The 13178-nt window shown below is 40.5% G+C and overlaps 1 protein-coding gene across 1 annotated transcript in view; it reads left to right on the forward strand.

The window, feature by feature from the left end:
- LOC145681142 (E3 ubiquitin-protein ligase HERC2-like) overlaps positions 1-13178 on the forward strand; it is a 314525-nt gene that overhangs the window by 12392 nt on the left and 288955 nt on the right. The window contains 1 exon segment of the mRNA XM_081752576.1: positions 7271-7595. The gene's annotated coding sequence lies outside the window, so the exon portion shown is untranslated.

Here is a 13178-nt window from a genome sequence, read left to right on the forward strand (position 1 = left end):
GCACACAGCACAGGCCTTCCTGCATACAGTCCTGCTCTGTTGAGCCGACGACGAACAGTTTCACGACTCACGCGTTGTTCTGTAGCCTGAAACAACTCATTGGCCAGTTGAGGGCGTGACTCTTGACGGTTACGTTTGGCAGAAATTGTGAGAAATTCGTCATCGACGGCCGACGTCTTCTTCGGACGGCCTCCTCCATGACGTCTACTGACTTCACCTCCATTTTGGAAGCGACTCCACAACCTTGACACAACGCTTTTGTTCAAGTTGAATTCCTCCGCCACTTCCACTTGTGATCGACCCAATTCCAACCGCCCAATTATTCGCCTGCGGTCAAAGTCACTCAAATGTCGTCTATCAGTCATTGCAAGGTGTGTACCCCACACAAGAACCACTAACCCAATGCTTGGAGCCTCGGACACTACTGGGCTGTGTGTACGCCTCATGGCATAATTTGTTCACCGCGCTTGCAACGGTGCTGCTTATGCGATAGAACGTGTGCTCGCCTTGCCTGTGTGTCTCTGACGCATCTTTGTGTATGTGCATGCCACTAACCAGTGCTGAATGGGCCCCACACGTCGCTTATATCTCGTTCTCTCGGGTTGCTTAAGTTTTGTGGAGCAGTGTAGTTAGCTTACGAAGCATGAGTAGATGCCTAGGCTGATACTACAAATAGATTAAATTCCAATTTACTGAAAAGATGGGTTCTACTGACATTAGATAGTCTATATATTCTTCGTGTGCTAGGACCTAGGGGAGAAAAGGAGAGAAGATTTCATATCAGGTTACGTCACGCACAGTCGCACGCCTTAATTTTTATTAAAAATGAAAAAGCCAAGAGAAACAAATTTCACCTCACTTTCCTTCGTGGCACTCGGACACAGATCATTCTGCAAAAAGCACTTTTCAAATCGGTTTATTGGGAGAGCCTCCAATTCCAATGTTGGGGGGAGGGGACATATATCCGCATTTCCCTAGAATTTGTGCCCGTACCTACAGCTGAGACAACTTTTCAGCATGAGGAGAGGGGTATATCCTCCTCTGGCATCACAGGCGTGCGCAACGTGGGTGGAGGCGCGGACAAAATCCAAGCTAAATTCTGGCAAGGCGGACAAAATCCAAGCGGATAAAATCCAAGGAATAGTATAATGTGCGTAGCTGTGATATGTGCCTGTGAACACTCTAATTAAATTGTATGTTTGTTTCTTTCTTCAATTGACATGCATTCTAAAGTTTTATCTGTAATTCTTCAATTTATTGAAATAACATCTCATTTACTTTTAAAGAACTGAAAATCCAATAGAACATGTAAAATTGTCACAGTAAGAGTGCAGATGAGCTTTAATTACTTATCACATCCATATGAAAGTATGTAAAGCTATTATACACAGTGTTTTGAAACAAATAATTTTGATATACTGATCAAATTTTCCTCAGAAATGATCAATATGTGAAATATGTACGGTAGTTGTAGAATGCTGAGTTTTTGTATTCTCGTGTTTTGCCTATGTATTCTAAATAAGTGAAATATAGATGTGTCTATCAAGATCAAAATGTGAATATGGTAATGGTAGAATGCTGAGTATTTTTTTTTACTCGTTGCCATCCACCATTTATTATGTTTGAATGCTATTGAAGTGTGTATTTTTAATAATGTAATAATGTGTGAATTAAACAATGTAAAAGTGTTATCTAGAAAATCGAAATGTGAAAATGTGTCTAGAACATCTAAATGAAACTGTATATATTATTGGTTATTTTCATAAGTGTAACTGATGTAAACACTTTGAGGGTAGAGAAGTAATTTTTTATCTAAATTATATCTTTTTAATTTTATTTCTACTTTAATTCTCAATGAATAGAATAGAATTAAGTAAGTGTACTCTTTTTAAGACTGGGCTGCTTTGCTGTTATTTGTTATCTCTGATTTAGCAAGTCAGTGCTTTTATTCTCTGGTTATTTATGTGAAGATACTCTTTTCTGTCAAAATATTTCTGATCACCCTAAATTGGATCCACCTGGGCATGTCCTAGCATTAGCCAGAATATTTTATGAATAATCTGCATCTGCACACTTACTGTGTCAATCTTTCATATTTTATTGGATTTTCAGTTCTTTGAAAGTAAATGAAATGTTATTTCAATAAACTGAGGAATTACAGATAAAACTTTAGAATGCATGACAATTGAAGAAAGAAACAAACACACAATTTAATTAGGGTGTTCGCAGGCACATACCACAGCTACGCACATGATACTGTTACTTGGATTTTGTCCGTCTTACCAGAATTTAGCTTAGATTTTGTCCGCTTAGATTTTGTCCTACACTCACGTGGATGCCATGGGTGCCTTGGCACCCCCATTAGACAAACTTTTTTTTTTTATGTAGAATTATTACAAACTGAGAAGAGATTACGTGTTAATTATTTCCCGTCTGCATGTGTGCCGTGCGTCGCCGACGCAGCGTCGGATGCAATGATGCTATCTTTTCTTAGGGAAAAGGGGGGAAGGACGACATTCCATATAGTGGTATTTTAGATCTGGCACCCACATTCCCAATGTCCTGCGCACGCTAGTGTCTGGCATTTATTGCAATTTGTGCCCAAGTAGTGGAACTGGAATTAATACATATTGATGAGACTACTAAACGCACTACAGCACGAAGTTCAGTATGAAATACTACAGAATACGATTCTTTTTAAAAAATGGAAAAGCCAAGAGAAATCAATTTCATCTTACATTCCTTTGTGGCAGTCGGACACAAATCATCAAGCTATCCCCAAAAGCACTTTTAAGTCAGATTATTGGTGGGGACTGTCCCCCCAGGTCCAACATTGCGGGGGACATGTCCCCCTCGTCCCCCCGGGATTTGCACCAGTGGTTGTGAGTGAGGTAATGGCGTGCGCCCGCGTTTTCCCGCACTTTTACCCTGCATAAGTCGGTACTACGAATACTCGAATATCACTATCGTCTTCTTCTTTCCTGAGTCTCCAAGTTTCAGTGTCATAGAGTAATACACTACAGATAAAGACCGTAATAAAATTCTTCCTGAGGCGAAATGCCAATGTCCATAGAAGTGAGTATGGTGCATTTCTTGTCGAAGGGAATCTTTACCTGGTGTATGTGATGTGCATTTTCCGTTTGGATCTTTTTTTTTTTTTTTTTTTAAATGTCGTATTGCTTTTAAGGTAGGAGTCGTCTCCCTTAACCTACAGAACATAATCGTTGAACGCTATACTCAAAGATTTAGGGCCATATGCAGAGTCATTCTGACGTGTGATTAGTACCATACTAAAGCGTTCGACTTACATTTGCTTCCTGCAGAAGTCGGGCGTTTAGCATGACGCTAATCATTTGTCAAAACGACTCTGCATAAGGCGGTTAATTTTCATTGTATGCTTCCAAGGTAGGTAAAGGAGTTCAATTCTCAAGGGCATTTAATATATCATTTTAAAAGTGAAATTCGATCTACTTTTTATTGTATTTGGTTTTGTTCTAACTGTTTGCTGTATGCTATCTAAGTAGTGTTGAAAAGGAAGGAAAATCGAGCAATTTTATTGTATAAGTCCAAAGTCGGCGTGTAAGTGCTCGCAATACACCATCAAGTATTTGTTCAGGAATCCATCAGTGAATGTAAAACTCAACACAGTGATGTCATCTATAAACATGATAAAATCCCTCATCGAGAGACAAAAATTCCCATTTTCCTTCTGAATTTCCCTCATTTTTACTACTTTTACAAAGACGACATAACTATGAAAAATGAAACTACAGTATGTTACTCATGTTTTACGATATCTGAGTGCATTATCCGTAAATTTCGATCTTCTATCTCTGTGAAATAGTTTATGAATAAATATTTTCCTTAATCGAAAACGAGTATATTTTGTTGCCTGAAATGCAGTTTTTAAATCACAGCTTTGTGGTATTACCTCCTACCAACCGTAACAAATAATAATAATAATAATAATAATAATAATAATAATAATAATAATAATAATAATAATAATAATAATAATAATAATAATAATAATAATAATAATAAATTTTCTTCTCGTGAATTCTTGGAAGTTTATTGTTTCTCGTCTGGCATTTAATTTACTTCTTTCACTTACTCGTTCGTAGGTTAATTTTCTTTTCTTACTAGCAGAGGATAATTTCTGTTCCTTTGCGCTATATATATATATACATACAGATGATGATCAGAAAAATGGAAACACCTGAACGAAATTGCAACTTACCAGATTAATATGGTTTCGGGCTACCTTTCGCCTTCAGAACAGCCTTGATGCGATGTGGGATGGAGGCATAGAGGTCGTGAATGCTAGCAAGTGGGACTTTACACCATTCCTCGTGTAGGGCGTCGGCCAGTTCTGTGAGAGAGGATGGAGGTGGAAATCGTCGCCGGAGTCGTGTTTCCAAGACGGACCACAAATGTTCAATTATGTTGAGATCTGGGGATTGGGCGGGGCAGGGGAGGTGTTGAACTTCATCCCGATGTTCCTCAAACCACGCTGCAACAACGCCAGCTGTGTGAATGGGTGCATTATCATCCTGGAAGATGGCGTCACTGTCCGGAAACAACATCCGGACCATAGGATGCAAGTGGTCTCCTAAAATTGCGACATAATCGTTGGCAGTGATTCGTCCGCTAAGTGTGACCATAGGACCCAATGAAAACCATGATATGGCGGCCCACATCACCGAGCCGCCGCCATGTTTCACAGTTGGGCGGAGACACTGCAGATCATAAGCTTCTTTGGTTGATCTCCACACATAATCATGGCCCATGGTTGGGAATAGGGTGAAGGATGACTCATCCGACCATATCACACGTTTCCAGTCCTCAACGGTCCAAGTTGCATGGTCGCGGCACCATTTGCGGCGTGCGAAAGCGTTATGGTCCCTGATGAGCGGTTTGGCCCGTGCAACACGACCCCGTAAGTTCATGTCATGTAATTCGCGGCGAACTGTGATTGTCGAAACAGGGTGGGGAGGTGCTGATTGAGTTCCTCCGTTACTTGTTCCGCAGTGGCACGACGGTTCTGCGTGACAATGCGCTTTAATACCCGGCGTGACCTGTCACTCATGATTTTCTTCCGCCCTCTGTTCCGCTTCCCCGATGTGGTTTTCCCGTGTGTTGTGTAGGCCGTCATCCCCTTCGGGGACGCAGACAAGGTTGGACGACGACAAGCCTGGACACTTAATTTTGGTCGCTCCCGACAAGGTTGGACAACGACGAGGTTGGACGACGACAAGCTTGGACAACGACAAGCTTGGACACTTCTCAATTTATCCTCTTGGGCCAGACTCGAACGAATTCCTGAGGTGTCCAAGCTTGTCGTGGTCGATCCCGACAAGCCTGGATATATCTCATTTTGGGTCGTTGACTACAAGGTTGGACGACGACAAGCCTGGACACATTCCTGGGGTGTCCAAGCTTGTCGTGGTCGATCCCGACAAACCTGGACACATCTAATTTTGGGTCGCTGACGGCAAGGTTGGCCAACGACAAGCATTGACACATTCCTGAGGTGTCCAGGCTTGTCGGGATCGATTTTGGATCGCTGACGACAAGGTTGGCCAACGACAAGCCTGGACACATTCCAATGGGCCGATTTGGTGCATTCAAAGCACGTAGATCTGACAAATACAACTGTTTATTCACTTGTACGGGTGTACAAGGGCAGTTAGTGTTATCAAAGTAAAAGGGCAACTGTTCTCTCTGATTATACTGCAGTGTTATTTTTATACCACCGTGATATTCATAAAAATCGTAAGAAGTACCACAGACATGATTATTCAATTACAATATCGTATATCAATACTGAAAAATAAAAACTCGGTTTAAAATTTAAAAAAAAACGAGGATTAAAACCCCAAAATGCCTAGGGTTCAAACCTATTCAAGTCATGAGACTTTGGGCCGCTACGTTTCGACGACACCGTTTCGGCGCCAGCTCAGTTCGGCGAAAATTTTATGTACAAGGGCACACATCCCATTTAATAATTATTTAAGTAAAATGAAAATTTTGTAAATAATAACAGTCTCTTTTAATAAAAGATAAATAAATTTAAAATAATACGAAAATCCTCTAGTAGAGGGCAGTAGCTGACTGGCGAGAATCAGCCAATAGCGATATAGATGCGAGCCATGCAACTCTATATTGAAGGGCATGTATGTATGAACTGGAAACGCCTTAACTGGTAGAGTTTGTTGGAACAGACATTTCAAATTGGGTCGTTGACGACAAGCCTGGACACATTCCTGGAGTGTCCAGGTTTGTCGCGGTCGATCCCGACAAGCCTGGACACATCTCATTTTGGGTCGTTGACGACAAGGTTGGATGACGACAAGCCTGGACACATTCCTGGGGTGTCCAAGCTTGTCGTGGTCGATCCCGACAAGCCTGGACACATCTCATTTTGGGTTGCTGACGACAAGGTTGGCCAACGACAAGCCTGGACACATTCCTGAAGGTGTCCAGGCTTGTCGGGATCGGCCCCGAGATACTTTGACATATTTCATTTTGGGTCGCTGACGACAAGGTTGGCCAATGACAAACCTGGACACAAAAAGTGCCCAGGCTTGTCGTCGTCCAACCGTGTCGTCGTCCAACCGTGTCGTCGTCCAACCTTGGCGCGGTCCCCCCCTTCGACACTGTCCCACGCGACACACCTAACACAGTAGCCACTACCGTCACACTCACTCCATATAACCGCGCACCAACAATTTGCCCTCTTTGAAAATCTGAGAGGTCTCCCATTTTACACTACCTCCGTTTGCTGCAGCCACTGGACACTGCTGTTCCACTGTGCCTGACGTAGTATGGAGACCGACCGAACACACACCACCAGCGGTCCGGCGCTGCGGGCGCCACGACACCACTACCAACCCATACATCTGACGTGTTGCCAACTACAGGTGTTTCCATTTTTCTGATCACCATCTGTATATATATATATATATATATATATATATATATATATATATATATATATATATATATATATATATATATATATATATATATATAAAATCACACATGATTAGGCCTCTCCACAAACCACTTTTGCACTAGCATGCACCTTCCCGATAATAAAATAGATACACCGAGCCATAATTTGACAATTATCACTGATTTCGAGCTTATTTACGGTTCATTATTTCTACTTTTCGCCTCTAGAGAATTCTGTTTGCTTGGATTTTATATCTGTGTGTTTACATATATTATATGAAAAATCCCATATGAGTTACTATTTATCCCACAGGTTGGCATCACTTACTCAACATTGGTTTCAAAAATTTCGTCAAGGAGACGATAGCCTTGAAAATGAGGAAAATCGTGAGCGTTCTTCTGCGATTGAGGATGAGAAATGGATATTCATTATTAAAGCGGAACCACGCAAACCAACTTGAGCGATTGTAAAAGGAAGTTGATTATTCAATAGTTGTTCGACATTTGCATCAAATGAGAACATTTCGACAAATGGGTGTCTCACGACCTGAATGAAAACCACGACACGCAGTCTGTTGTTTTACTTGTTCTATGCAACAAATATAACTTAGGGGAGACCGGGGCTCGTTGACACAGAGGTAGGTTGACATACTGCAAATTAAATTTGTGTCATAATTGTGATTCAATTAACGATATATCTAAGTGAAAAACAATATATGTAACGTTTTGTGATTTGGTGTAGCTAGGACTAACTTTGTTGTGAAATAGCTACTAAGTCTACGTTAGCTATAGATAAAAATATTTTACATCTTGTTCTGTTTTAGTCGTGAAAAGAGTAACCTAAGGTCAATCATGGGCCTATTCCAATCTATAGTTCTTTTAGTTGTAGGAAGAATTAATATGCAGTTTTGATAATACTTTTGATTATTTTTGTTAAATAGGACTCACAAGACTGATTTCCTTTTAAAGAAATTGTGAACGTTAGCCTGCATAGTATACAAGTTTTCAGTTGCCTACAGTAAACCTAACACTCCATTTGCATTAATTGTATTTAATTGTTTAAGATAATAGTCCTAATAGTCATTTTCGTACTTATTATCTAGAATATACAAGGGGCGATCAACTGACACTCGTTTAGTGTCATAATTCATGAAATAAACTTTATTTCGAGCGGAAACTTGTACACTATCTACAGGCGTCTATGGTTAGCTTACAGTAAAAATATTGTTCAGAAGAAGTTACCATGAGCGTTGAGACACTTGTCCCACTGTGTCAGTAACTTACAAATGCCGTCCATGTAAAATTTGGACGGCTGACTATCAAACCAATCATGCACAGCGTCCTGAACCTCAGCGTCAGACTGAAATCTCTGACCTTTCAATGGCTTCTTTAGATGCCCAAAGATGTGAAAGTCACAAGGTGAAAGATCAGGGCTGTAGGGTGGGTGTCGCAACATTTCCCACTTGAATCGTTGAAACAAATCCTGCACTTGGTTTCCAACGTGTGAACGCGCGTTGTCATGCAACACAATGACTCCAGCGGTCACTAAACCAGGTCTTTTGTTTCTGATGGCTCTTCGTAACTGTGTCAAGTTCTTACAGTAGCGTTCGGCGTTGATGGACTGTCCTGGTTCCTTGGAGTCGAGCAATAATGGTCCATGGCTATCAAAGAACCCATAACTTTCCCCACAGACGGTTGCGTCTTGAACTTTTTGGGACGTGGAGATGAGGGGTTTTTTCACTGCATACTGGAAGACTGAACTCGGTTCAAAATGATGGCACCAAGCTTCATCCTCAGCAACAATGCGCAGCAAGAAGTCGTTATTTTCCAAATGGTAACATGACAAATGTTCAATGGCGCAACGCATACGCTCCAACTTTTGATCCTCCGTCAACACCCTGGGGATCAACTACGCGCACACTTTATGATACCCAAGATGTTTCACAATTTTCATGCAGAAAAGTTGAAAGACCTGGGATGCGAAACTACCGCACCTAGTTTACTCATCAATGCGGAGGAACAGGTAATTCTGCTGCTATAGGCACGCACACTTACTCGTTTTAATTCAATATGTACATTCTTAAAACCATATAAATTCATTTTCGATGTAAAAATTAAAGTCTGGGAAACTTAGCATCGAGTGACTTTTGCTAAATATGAAGTATGGCTGCTGAAATTTTATGACTGGGGAGAAATTCTATTTTATTGCAACTATGTTGTCTAATGACTAATAATGTATTCTATTCTATTCTATTCATGTAAAAGACATACTCAGACAATTTTTCGTGATTTAACAGAAAGCTCACCATGAAAATTGTTTCACTAGCTGGCAACACTGACTACATGATTATAGTCTGCTGTGGAATCAATGGTGGACAAAGATGATTGTGTGACTAATTTACAAATGTGAGTGTTTGTATTTGAAATACATTTTTTAGAACTATGAAGACCAAAGTAACTGAACCTTCATAAAATTTGAGATAGCAAGATAGACAGTTCTTGTTGTCATAATATATGTACGTTCCGAATACCTAGTTAAAATATGGATGATACTGAGTGCGGTAAGGGAGGAAAATGAACTGCATAAATACATCCTCCCGGCACACAAAGAGATGCTGACGAGATCGGAGATTTAAACTGGTAAACACATCTTTCATAACTTGATGATTTCAAATTAGGATTAATATTAGTTTAATCGTGTACACAGTAGGTATATCATTGTTAAGTTTGTATTAACTGTTTTGAATTTACTTTCCAGATGTGTGTGTTGTGATTTTTAATGGAGTTAAAAATCATAGTTGAAACTGAAAATGAGAAATTTCCTAATTGTAGTAGCCACGGCACATGTTATAAAGGAGTTTTGGTGAAGTAGGGTACTTACGGATTATATAAATTTAATTTTATGAAAGGATATTACCATTCATTCATTATATATATTGGAATCCTGATTGAAACTAGACTCACATAAAAATAGAAAATTTAAGGGAAAATACAATTGATATAGAAAGGCTGACATCTAAGAGGGATTTCCTTACGAAACCAAAGTACTGTAAAGTTGATCCTGGGTTTGTTTTTCCTGGTAAAAGTATTTGCCTGTGGTACAAACCCGAGTCATGGGGATGGTGGGAGGGGTAATAGTTAAGAACAGCTACTTCTCATCTCCCGTGCACGAGGATACATCTTACTGCTGCACTACCTAAACACCCTAAGTACAAGGGCAAGAACTCAGTCTATTACCTACTTTTTAACATCCTAGGTAGTCAATGAATAATTCCTGAAACTATGGCGTTTCTCGTCCTTCCCTAAATGGGAAGTACGGCTCCTTAACTATAACCGTGGGAGGGTCACGGTGGCCCAATGATCACCAAGAGCGTTTACCTCTTGTGCATGGGATCCGTAGTTAGATTGCCGGCTAAGTAAGTTTGTAAGACATCGTGTCGATTGTTTTTTCTCGGAGTACTCCCGTTTCCTTCCTGGGGGCGCGGTGGCGTAGTGTTCACCTCCGGTGCTTGGGGTCCCTGGTTGGATCCCTACTCGGGCCGTGTGGACTTTGTGACGTACAAATACCGTGTTCGTGGGTTTTCTCGGAGTTCTCCCGTTTCCTTCCATTTTCCCATTGCGCCAATTCTTCCATCATCATTCACTTGCTTTGATCATTGTCTCTTTTAGCCTGAAGAGAATGATCGTGGGACGTTACACTTAAAGTTTTCACTTCATTTTTTATTTCCGAGTAGTGCTAGTCCGTACTTATAAGTGAAGGTGGGTTAATAGCCAGGTTGTTTTCTTTCTTTATAAAAGCTTAATACTCAATTTACACAATTATGTCAAGCGAGGAAGGCGGGTTAGTAGCCAGGTTGATTACTTTGTTTATAACAAAGGGGATGTAGACCAGTGTTTTAGAACCGTGCCCCAGTGGTGATTAGTATCCATCTTAAAAGCAGTAGGATCTACCGTCATAGCCTCGGCACAGAAAAGAGACGTTAAAATAGACAAGCAAACAATAGGCCTATCTCGTAAGGTAGAAATAACGTAGGCGGTCGTATCTTAAACCAGACTTCTGTACGATACTTATTTTTGAAAGTTTTCAGATTTCTAACAATGTAATGCGAGGAATCGATTGGTGCACGTCCTGATTTCTGGAAGTGACTGCAACAAGATCAAATTGAAAGCTAAATAGTTATGAAGCCACTCATTTAATATTTCGAGCTTGCACATAGATTCCACGCCAACCCTGCGCTCTCGACACTTGATACAGGCAACGATTCCGCGACAGTGGTTGGGAAAACAAGACACACTCCTACACAATTAAGTTTAGTTAGGTAAGAGCTAAGGTGGTTCATCTTGAATAAAGTTAGGAAATAAAGTATAGATAGTACATTGAGATTCTCTATACAGCATTGTTGGCATAGGCAGAAATTCTATAGCGAAAGAGACAGAGAGAGAGAGAAGAAAAAGATGTTAACTTTACAGTTAGTATCCGTATAGACACGAACAATGGCCCTCCTTTTAACCTTGAGGACATAATAATAACAGATATTGAATAAATAAATAAAAAAAACTTTAATTTAGAAACACTTACCTTCACCAACGCGCCTGTTCCCGTGCGAGGCGGATCAAGGGCGACACTAGCTTATAGGGTTCACATAGCATAGATTGGTGAATGTTTTTCGTCATTTGTCGCAAAACATTTCTAAAACAAATCCTATCTTTTGTGTATCCGTAAGGGCCCCTACTGAGCGTAAGAATTGGCTACTCAGTTCTTTTGGATGATCTTACAGTTTATAACTTCGGATCAAGATTTGTAGATAAGACAAGATTTTTTTGGCTTGATACGTGGCGGTTCAATATATATATATATATATATATATATATATATATATATATATATATATATTAATGTCTCCCGTTTATATACCGAGGCTAAGGGAGTTGTTGATGGTGAGATCTACGATAATGGTGAAATGAAGAAAGTAGAAGTAAACGGGAGGAGCCTGAGGAAAACCCATGCAGACGATGTTTCTTTGCCAAGAAGTTCACTTGGCGAGAGCTAAAATTTAGCCGAAATCCCATGCCAAAAGTGAGCGCTCTACCAGTGAGCACCAGAAGCAATTTCAGATACAGAAGAGACAATCCGAATCAAATTTTGAGTTTAGATTCGAGTCCATCGCGGCTCAAAATATACGCGAAAGATGCACACACAATAGTACATTGAAGCGTAATGCTACAGTAAGGCTTTTGGATCTTGAACCTTGGAAATACGTATGTGGTCACCTGCAGAAATTGACACTCATCAATCGATATTTCCAATCAAATTACACAAGAGTGTTTGAAAAAAAATCGATTTTGGTTTGATTTGATTTTAGTTTAGCGTCCCTTTCAGCAGCGAGGCTATATGAGACGTGAACCTACTGATTAATGTGGAATCCGGACCACATGAACTCTCATCGGGAATCGAACCCGGAAAAAAATTCGAATAAAAATAACTGAGGTAACTCCATTTTAACCGTGTTGGCATTATATGATTCGCTATTAACATTCCACACAATGGACACATCCCAATAGCTACTTCTCATGAATTTGTTCGGGGCCGCGGTGGCTCAGTGGTAGAGCGCTCACCTCTGGTGCCTGGGGTCCCGGGTTCGATCCCAGCCCCCGCCAAATGAACTTTGTGGTGGGCAAACACCGTGTGCGTGGGTTTTCTCGGGGTTCTCCCGCTTCCTCCCACTTTTTTCATTCCACCATTTCATTCATTACTCATCATCACCGTCTCCTTTAGCCTAACCGGCATAAACGTGGGACGTAAAACTCAAAGATTTCATTTTTTTTTCATGAATTTGTTCCAGTTAGGTGACAGGAACCTTATGTAATGCTTATTGTTGTTGCCTTTGGTCTAACCCTCTGTTCTACTTGACTCGAATTGTTCGTTGATGCTTCCTTTGGCTCCTCATTTTTCAACACTTCGGTAATTCATGAGGTGGGGATACTCGAGACATGCATAATGTACGGTAAGTGCTCTTGTAAATCAATTACCTCCTACTTTTTCTTGTATGCCATAGAAATCCTAATCGGATTATCATATTCCTCGAATGAATTCGGCAATGAACCCTGTTGTCTTCTTGCACCAGGTCAGCTTTGTGGAGGACAAACACCATGTCCATAGGCTTTCTCAGATTCTTGTACTTTCTTCATATTCACCATTTCATTCATTATCATGATTCACC

This window comes from Thermobia domestica, chromosome 3 (genome assembly GCF_964235325.1).
Source record: "Thermobia domestica chromosome 3, izTheDome1.hap1.1, whole genome shotgun sequence".
Classification (NCBI taxonomy): domain Eukaryota; kingdom Metazoa; phylum Arthropoda; class Insecta; order Zygentoma; family Lepismatidae; genus Thermobia; species Thermobia domestica.